At 33.2% G+C, this 8,005-nt stretch overlaps 1 long non-coding RNA gene across 4 annotated transcripts in view; it reads right to left on the bottom strand.

Moving 5' to 3' along the window:
* Positions 1-8,005, bottom strand: part of LOC107196753 — a 56,856-nt gene that overhangs the window by 39,228 nt on the left and 9,623 nt on the right. For 3 of the 4 annotated variants that reach the window (XR_003044473.1, XR_003044474.1, XR_003044472.1), the window contains exons 2-3: positions 2,395-2,453; positions 1,266-1,452 (exon numbers count right to left, since the gene is read on the bottom strand). This is a non-coding gene — a long non-coding RNA (uncharacterized LOC107196753). Of the gene's footprint in view, positions 1-6; positions 452-1,265; positions 1,453-2,394; positions 2,454-8,005 lie in introns of those variants that run through there. The other variant, XR_001518183.2, reaches the window with a different exon arrangement.

The following is an 8,005-nucleotide window of genomic DNA, read 5'->3' as shown; positions in this document are numbered from 1 at the left end:
CAAGACAGAAACCAGAGAAGCAGCTAATAAAAAGTTAGTTATTCATTTTAATCTAACAAATCTCATAAATTGAGTCATGCTAGATATATCTGTACATGCATTAAACTATATGACAAACTTTTTACTTGTAAGCAACTTGTTCATCTATGTTGTAGCCTATATCAGTACTCTTTCTTCTCTTGTAATCTATCTTTATATTTATTTGTTCAAACCTTTATCATATTTGTCTTTATTATTATCTTCCAAAAATAATTTTGAACAAAAAAATGAGATTTGGTTCATTAACATATCATTTTACATGTATTACAGCCACAATTTTGAACTGGAGCAGGAAGAGCAAAGGTTACATTCAATGTTATTTGATAACAGGTTTGTCTCCTGTTCCTGCTCCTTCTCCTTCTCTTCTTCCTTCTCCTTCTCCTTCTCCTACTGTTGTCCTTCTCATCTTTCACTATTAAATAAGGACATTTTAAGTTTATTAAGATTAATGAAATTGTGTAAAATGCTCCTTTGACTCTCATGTGATATTTTTTAAATATATGTTTTTATTCTTTGTGTTCTGGATATTTGTTTCTAAAAAGCCTTTTAAGTCATTATGTCTTCAGAGTATTACTATCTAATCACTTAAGTCACAAATGTATACCTAAGAGAACTTTTGCCACTAACAATAGTTGACATAAGTCCAAATTTCAAAATGTCTTCTTCTTGGCATTTTCAAAATTTTGGTTAGATTTTTGCCATATCTGCCTAATCCTGATTGTTTTACTTCAAAACCCAATTGACAACAAGTTTGTGTTAAGAGGAAGATATGTGCCAACTCTGCAGTTATCTTGTTGGTTACTTAATATGAATTATTACTGTCTGGGATTTCTTTGCAAGGAAAACTTCTAAGATACTTATGTATTTTATGAGAATTAAGATATATGAAACTAGATAATATAATCCATTTGATGTCATAAGCATACATCAACTGTAATACGGCATAAAATGCTGAAAGTAAATGAACAGATATAAGTACTCCTGTCAAATTCTGCACATTACAGAGTGCCCAGTCTTCTCTCAGAATTAGTCATATACCATATAGACTGACAGTCATCAGGCTTATATCCCTGGTGAAGGTATTAGTATCAATGCATATATCAAATAGTTAAAGATCTGAATATGTTATAATATTTTATTTCCACATCCAAATGCATCCCCTCTATCACCCCCTAGATGTACACTCCTCACTCTTCTAGGAAGCTACCCACTAGATGCAGGCTTACGTTGAATGTAATCTTCTGGTACAATGAATTATCAGGAGATGACTTCTGTCATGACAAGTAGATGCAAAGAAGGTCATGGGTGTTATATGTTGATGTTCATGAAGGAAAATCAATTCCCCTCATTCAAGAAAATTGATTTATGTTGTTTTTTAATGGCAGTGGATCCCTGGTGTATCTGGGATACATCCTAGAAAAAAGTAGGTATAGCATAGTTATAAAGATACCTGTAAGATTAACTATACTTTTTTCTGAGACTCCATACATATTAGTTGTTTTCTGTTTTAAACAGATTTATTGACATATAATTCATACATCATTCAATTCAGCTATTTAAAATGAATTTAATGTCTTTATTAGTAAATTCATAGGACTGTGCAATCATCACAACAATCTAAATTTAGAACATTTTGTCCTTCTCTCAAAGCCCTAGGCAACCACTAATCTACTTTTTCTCTATAGATTTGCCCATTCGGGACATTTACTATAAAATAAATTACATAATACGTGATCTATTGTGGCTTCTTTTACCTAAAATAATAATTTCAAGTTTCATCCATGCTGTAGCATACATCAGTACTTCTTTCCTTTTTATGAACAAATAATATTTTGTTGTATAATTATAGGACTCCATCGGTTGATAGAAATTTGAGTTATTCCATGCACATTACTATTGTGTAAGTTTTTGTATTTTTATATGATGTTACCTTACTGTTCATAATTAATTGATATAAAATGGATTCTTATAAAATTTGAAAAAAATATACCCTTCCTTATAATTTTTGTAAATTTTTATTTACTCACTATAGGGTTTTTGTGGCTACATTTTTCAACATACGGAGAAAGCTGCTCTACATTGATAGAGAATAATATCAGTATGAAGACAAGAGAGATAGCAGATAGACTAAGAACCCCGAAGGTATCTTCACTGGTTTCAGTGTGGAGAGGGCTAGCAGCATTTTGCCTTTCCTATTATTTTGTTATTCATCTCTTCCTTAGATTATTCTGGTCAATATACTCCTCATTCTTCAACCTAAGAAATAATTAATAGTTCTCCCAGGTAACCTGATAAAATAATCTTATAAAAAGAATAAACTCAATGTGGAATAGCAAAATGTTAAGGGAACCTTACCCTGTTGCCTCTAATTGGCCACTTGGACAGACGCCAGGGAAAGGTAGCTTGAGAGGACCCTAAAGAGAGTAGAAAAATCATTGTTACTAGACACTGAGAGATTTAATTAAGTATTGCAAACACACATACGCAAACACACATACACACAATCAACACTAACAAACAACCAAACAACACTTTCCTCCCTTGTTATTGCACCAGTTGGCATAATAAGATGGAAGTGTGAAGTTAGATCTTAATTAGGAATATAAGCCTATGAGGGTGTACTGTGACTTTTTTTTTTCCAATTTAACCTGCTATGCTAAACTTCCCTCTCATAAAGACAAAGGTGGAATTTCAAGAGACTGATTTGTAGAGATTAAGGAAGCCAATAATAATTGAGACTGACATCTTATTTCCTGGTTGACCACATGCTTACATAGTAAACTTGCCTATCTGCCTATGTGCTTATGGGAGCATGGAAAGTGTGAGAAAGGCAGATAATTGCAGAGAGCTAGATAACCGGGCAGAAAGAAAGATGAAAATGGACACCTGAATTCTTGGAGACTCAAGTGAACAGTAAAAATTAGCTTAGATTGCATCAGCTTGCTGTTATGCCATCCAGATGAGCTGGCCATCATGCAAGTGAACCACAGCGTATGTCTATTCCAAGAGCAGGACTTGAGGGCACTGTAAAAGCTTAACTCAGAGTAGATCTCCCTTTTCAGCGTCATAAGCGCAAAGGGATAATTAGGGCTCACAGGAAGACTCACACATGAATCTACCTGAGAACCAGCACTGGAATTCCTCCTGCATGAACTGTACTGAAACACCAGCCTTGACTGAGAAGCAGTGGCAACCAAGAAACAACTATAGCAAGACACTTTTCCCTTTCCAGCTCTAGAGTCCTCACTCCAGCTAAAAGCAGAAAAAAGTATGTACAAGATGGAGGAGAGGAGAAGTGAAAAGGCAGGTGCAAATCCCTCTGGCTAACACCTACCCACCAGACCCTGAGGAAGGGAAGGAGATAAACCATCAGCTGGACACACAAGTGAATTTTCATTATATGCAGAACTGTTATACTTAAAAGTGTATAACTTAAAAGTGACCAGAGAATTAAAGAAAAAATAAAATCATTTCAAGTATAGATTGTTCAATAAACTAATTACACATGCAGCATTTTCCCAATGGTTTTAATTTTTTTTTTTTTTGAGAGGAAGGGGACAGCTTTCACCAAAATGTACAGATCATAGACAATGAGGTCTAATGGAGATCAGAGATCATCTATCTGGTCCAAATATGCTTTTCTGTGAGGTAAAGAGTAAACAGACATAGGTAACATGGCTTGCCAAGGCCACATAGCCTCTGAAAGTCATAGTGGCCCTTCCCTAAAGAACCAGTACTTACGCTGCTTCTTGACATTTTCCACTGTCATTTGTTTTCCTAAGCATTATCCATTTTCTGAGAAACATCTCACAAAAGTGTGAAATAATATTTCTTTTTGGTTTACTATGAATCTTGATTTCTTTCCTGTACTATGCCTAGCTAGAAAAATGACGAGGTAATCAATGACAGCTATTCTCACCACTAGCAAATGTTGACAGGTTCTGTTATCAAGGAGGTATGCTTTAAATGTTACTATTTTCATATAAACTGGGATTGCCACTTGGCCCACAATGCCTTGATTAAATATCTTATTTTCTAAGTGTTTAGATAATAATATATCTTTCCATTAGGCCAAATTGTCAACCTTCTTCAGACACTCATTCAGGACTGGCCCTGTTGATGAGGATCTTATGTACTCCTGTTGACATCCAAGAAAATTCTTGAGTAGGGATGGGGATGGGAGTCAGACAGAGACATAAAGGAGAAAATGCAGTCCTGAGCAAGCCACGTCAGATTTTTATTAAGATTTGTAAGTGTAAAAGAGGTGTTGAACAAAGTGTTTGTGAAGTTAGAATGAATATCTAAACCTTTAAATGTTCACATAGTTTTTAGATATTTTTTAAATAATGTACAGGATATTTTTTGTCATTTTATATATTGCTGTTAACCTGCATTCTCTTACAAAAGGCTACATTTTAAAATATGAGGGCAGCATCTTTATTATCATACTGTATAATACATAATTAACTCATAAATAATTCAGCTTCAGTAGAATAAAAAAGAATTATAGCACAAGTCTTTAGAAGTATGTGTTAAAGTTATGGTCACTGCTACTGCAGGCTCTATGATACTCTGATGCTATTAAGAGCCCTCTTGGCTTTAGCTCTGAGATGACATGTATTTGATTCTCAATCAGTGAGTGTTTATCTTAAAATCCAGTATGATCATTATTTGAAAGGCACCAAAGCAAAATAAGCGCATGCTTTAGGCAAGACATCTATATTCAGGCTTCTGAATCTTTAGGTCATAAACAGTAGTCAATGAAGGCTAAGAAAAAGAGGAAGGGGGGTTATAGGAGGAAGGTAGGTGAAGAAAGTGGAGGCAGAGAGAGGGAAAAAGAGAAAGAGGAAGAAGAGAGGAGTAAGTGAGAAGAGGAGGAGAGAGCATGAGAAAAGAAAAGGTCAGGAGGAGGGGAACAGGAGAAGAAGAGAGAAGATAGACAGGGAGAAGACAGTAGAATGCTGCATGGGCATTGGCATAGGAGAGTCTATGGGGAATATCAGGACTACCCCACAGGGCTCATTGCTTCTAAAGCACAGTCTTTCCACGGGGGTCAGGATTTTAAATGAGAGAGTAAAGGTGAAGCTTTTTGAATGGTTCACTATACATATTCTCTGGAGTGAAAAAAAAAAATGAATACATTTCTTTGTCTATTATTTTACAACTTCACACTGGCAAAACATTTGAAAATTTTCACATATTTACAGTTTACACTATACATTTTGAGACTATTTCTCTAAAACACATGGACAAAATGAAATCAGAGAAAACAGAATGAGATCAAAGCAACTCTCTTTTCTGAGTCAAAAGTATTTCATTTATTCTTCTATTTTATTATATGTTCCTCTAACACCATTTTAATTGATGCAAATATTCCAGTGAAATTCAGTTTATCATTGTTAATTTATTTCATTGCCATAAGGGAGTTTTCTAGAGGGGCATTCTGTGTTTCCAAATTGCTCCCTGTATTGTAAACTGAATGATACTGAAAAATCTTTATACAGATTTCTGTGTGTATATTATTTATCATTTCTTTAGCATCAATTACTTGATCTGAATCTGAGTTAATGAGTTTGTGAATGTTAAGTCTTTTTAAACTCATTACCAAATTGTCCCTCAGAAAGTTACTGATTTACGATTCTACTAGCACTACAAATAGATGTTTCTACATTTTACTACATATTTACTGTAATGCTGAATTATTTTACTTATTTGAATTATATGCAAAAAACATGTTGAAGATTAAAAGAAGCTATAATAACCTAAATGAGATCAAAGAATAAAAATTCTCTCTATGAGTAATTTTCCTTAAATTTCTTAAATAATGTTCTAAAGGCACTCTAATTGTTTGGATAGGAAGAACTGATTATTAGTACCAAAGGAAGGTCTCTAAACTTAAAAAATCAGCTGCTATTTGATTAAAGAACTTTTTTTTTCATTTCTTCTCATATCTGTCTGCGCATTATAAACAAATTACTCTGCATTTATATGGATGATCATCTTATACCAAAATGATCCAAGTCAGCTTTTTGATATGCTTTGCTGTATATTTTGTGTATACCAGCTTCAGCTTATCTATTTGCATTTCACATGCAACTCCTAAATTATTTTGATATACTTAGTATATAATAAATGATAAAATAAGAGATAAACTATCAGAACAATAGAACTATAGTCATGCCAATTGTATTTTAAGGTTATAAAATGGTAACTTTTAATATAACTATTGCAAGTGATTTCTGAGGGTACCCCTTGCTTAAACAAGATACAGAAAAGGAGAATCTGGACTCAAATAATTGTTAACATAAAAATGATCACTTGCAAAAGGGTATTTTATTTATGGTTTATTTCTTAAGATCAATTTAAATCTAAGAGTAATAAACACGTTGTTTTTAATAGTTTTGATATTTGGGCATCTTGAAAAAACATAATGAAATAATTTTCATAGAAATTATATTTTAATGTATCACCCACCTAGCTTTACTTTGCTCTTTAAGACTTTTCCCAGTCTATCTCTCCTACCTATTTCTCAGTATTTTTTTGTGGAGGGAGGGATAGCTTCATATTCAAACTCAAAACTATCAGTTTACCTTCAATAAATCATGTCTCAAAATGGAATTTATCCAGAAAAAGAAGTCTGGATTCTATGAAAGGGAGAAAGGAAAGACCTAAATTGAATATGAGGTGGTTTTATAAGCGTTTAGCCAAAGATATGAAAAAATGTCTGAGTGAAAAAGATAGATATTCTCTACTGAGAGACTATCAGAAGCTAATGAGATACTTTAGATAGAATGATTTAAGATAATTACACAGGCCAAATTTAATGTAAAGAAACGAGAGAGGCCAGGTTGTTTATGATTAGGACACAGGACTGATTAAGATCCTGTGCTGGGTGGGTTTTTTTCTTCCTGCATTGTTTAGGATGTACTTTTCATCTTTTGAAAAAAAAATCATTTCAATAGTATTTATTATTATTCACTTGTAATCATGTTGTATTTTAATGAATGGCTGGACTATTTACTGCCATTTTATGAGAACTAAATTCCAATTATATCAGAAAATAGTACATCTTCATTTGTAAGGCATTTTATGTATAAAAATGTTGTTTTCCCTGATCTATATCTAGTCATATTTTTTTTCTGTTTGTACATAGATAAAATTCTCTGAGACACTCATGAATACTTTGGTGGCTCCCATGGGAGCCTGACATTTCAATATTTCTTGCCACGCTTGGGAAGGAAGCTTTTCAAAAAATTAAAGGCATTGATAAGAAAACCCTTCATTAATAAAACAGACTATTAAGTTTGCAGCTCCTGTACTTAAAATTTTCATATTTTATCTAAAATTAATTTGTACGTACCACGAACCTTTCTGAAGTCTAAAAAAAAAAAGAGAGAAATAAAGTTAAGGGCGAGATTAAAAATTGGCTTCATCTACATCTCTGCTCTACAGATCATTTTCTCTTTTATTTAATAATTAATGCTAGCTACAGCAGCATGTTTAAATCCTCAACAGATAAGAAATAATTAAGTTAACACCACTCAAAATGATATGTAACATCTCAATCAGTGAGAATTTTTAAGTGGTAACAAGGAGAATGAAATTATTGGAAGCTGCACTGTAGGATTCTTTTTTTTTTCCAGTGAAAGTCAAAGGCACATTCATACAGATGCAAGAAACACCACACTTTAGTGAACTTGTTGAAGCATCTGCTAAAATAGCTGCCAGCAATCTAAATACTCAGTGGCATACAGATAGTACTCTCCTGGCTTTTACAGTTAGTTGTCTACAAACCCCAATAAAATATATTTCAAATTTGAAAATTAGGCATTTCCCTCGATGTTGGGCCTTCCTTTATATCCCCCTTATCCCAATTTCACAAATACTAAATTGCTTCGCCCAAATAAAGAACTTTAATAGTCTCCATCCTCAACTTTAAGCTCAAGGAAATAGATATGAACAAAAA

This window comes from Pteropus alecto, unplaced genomic scaffold, assembly GCF_000325575.1.
Source record: "Pteropus alecto unplaced genomic scaffold, ASM32557v1 scaffold7, whole genome shotgun sequence".
NCBI classification, from domain to species: domain Eukaryota; kingdom Metazoa; phylum Chordata; class Mammalia; order Chiroptera; family Pteropodidae; genus Pteropus; species Pteropus alecto.
This window is presented reverse-complemented; position numbering and strand designations above follow the sequence as displayed.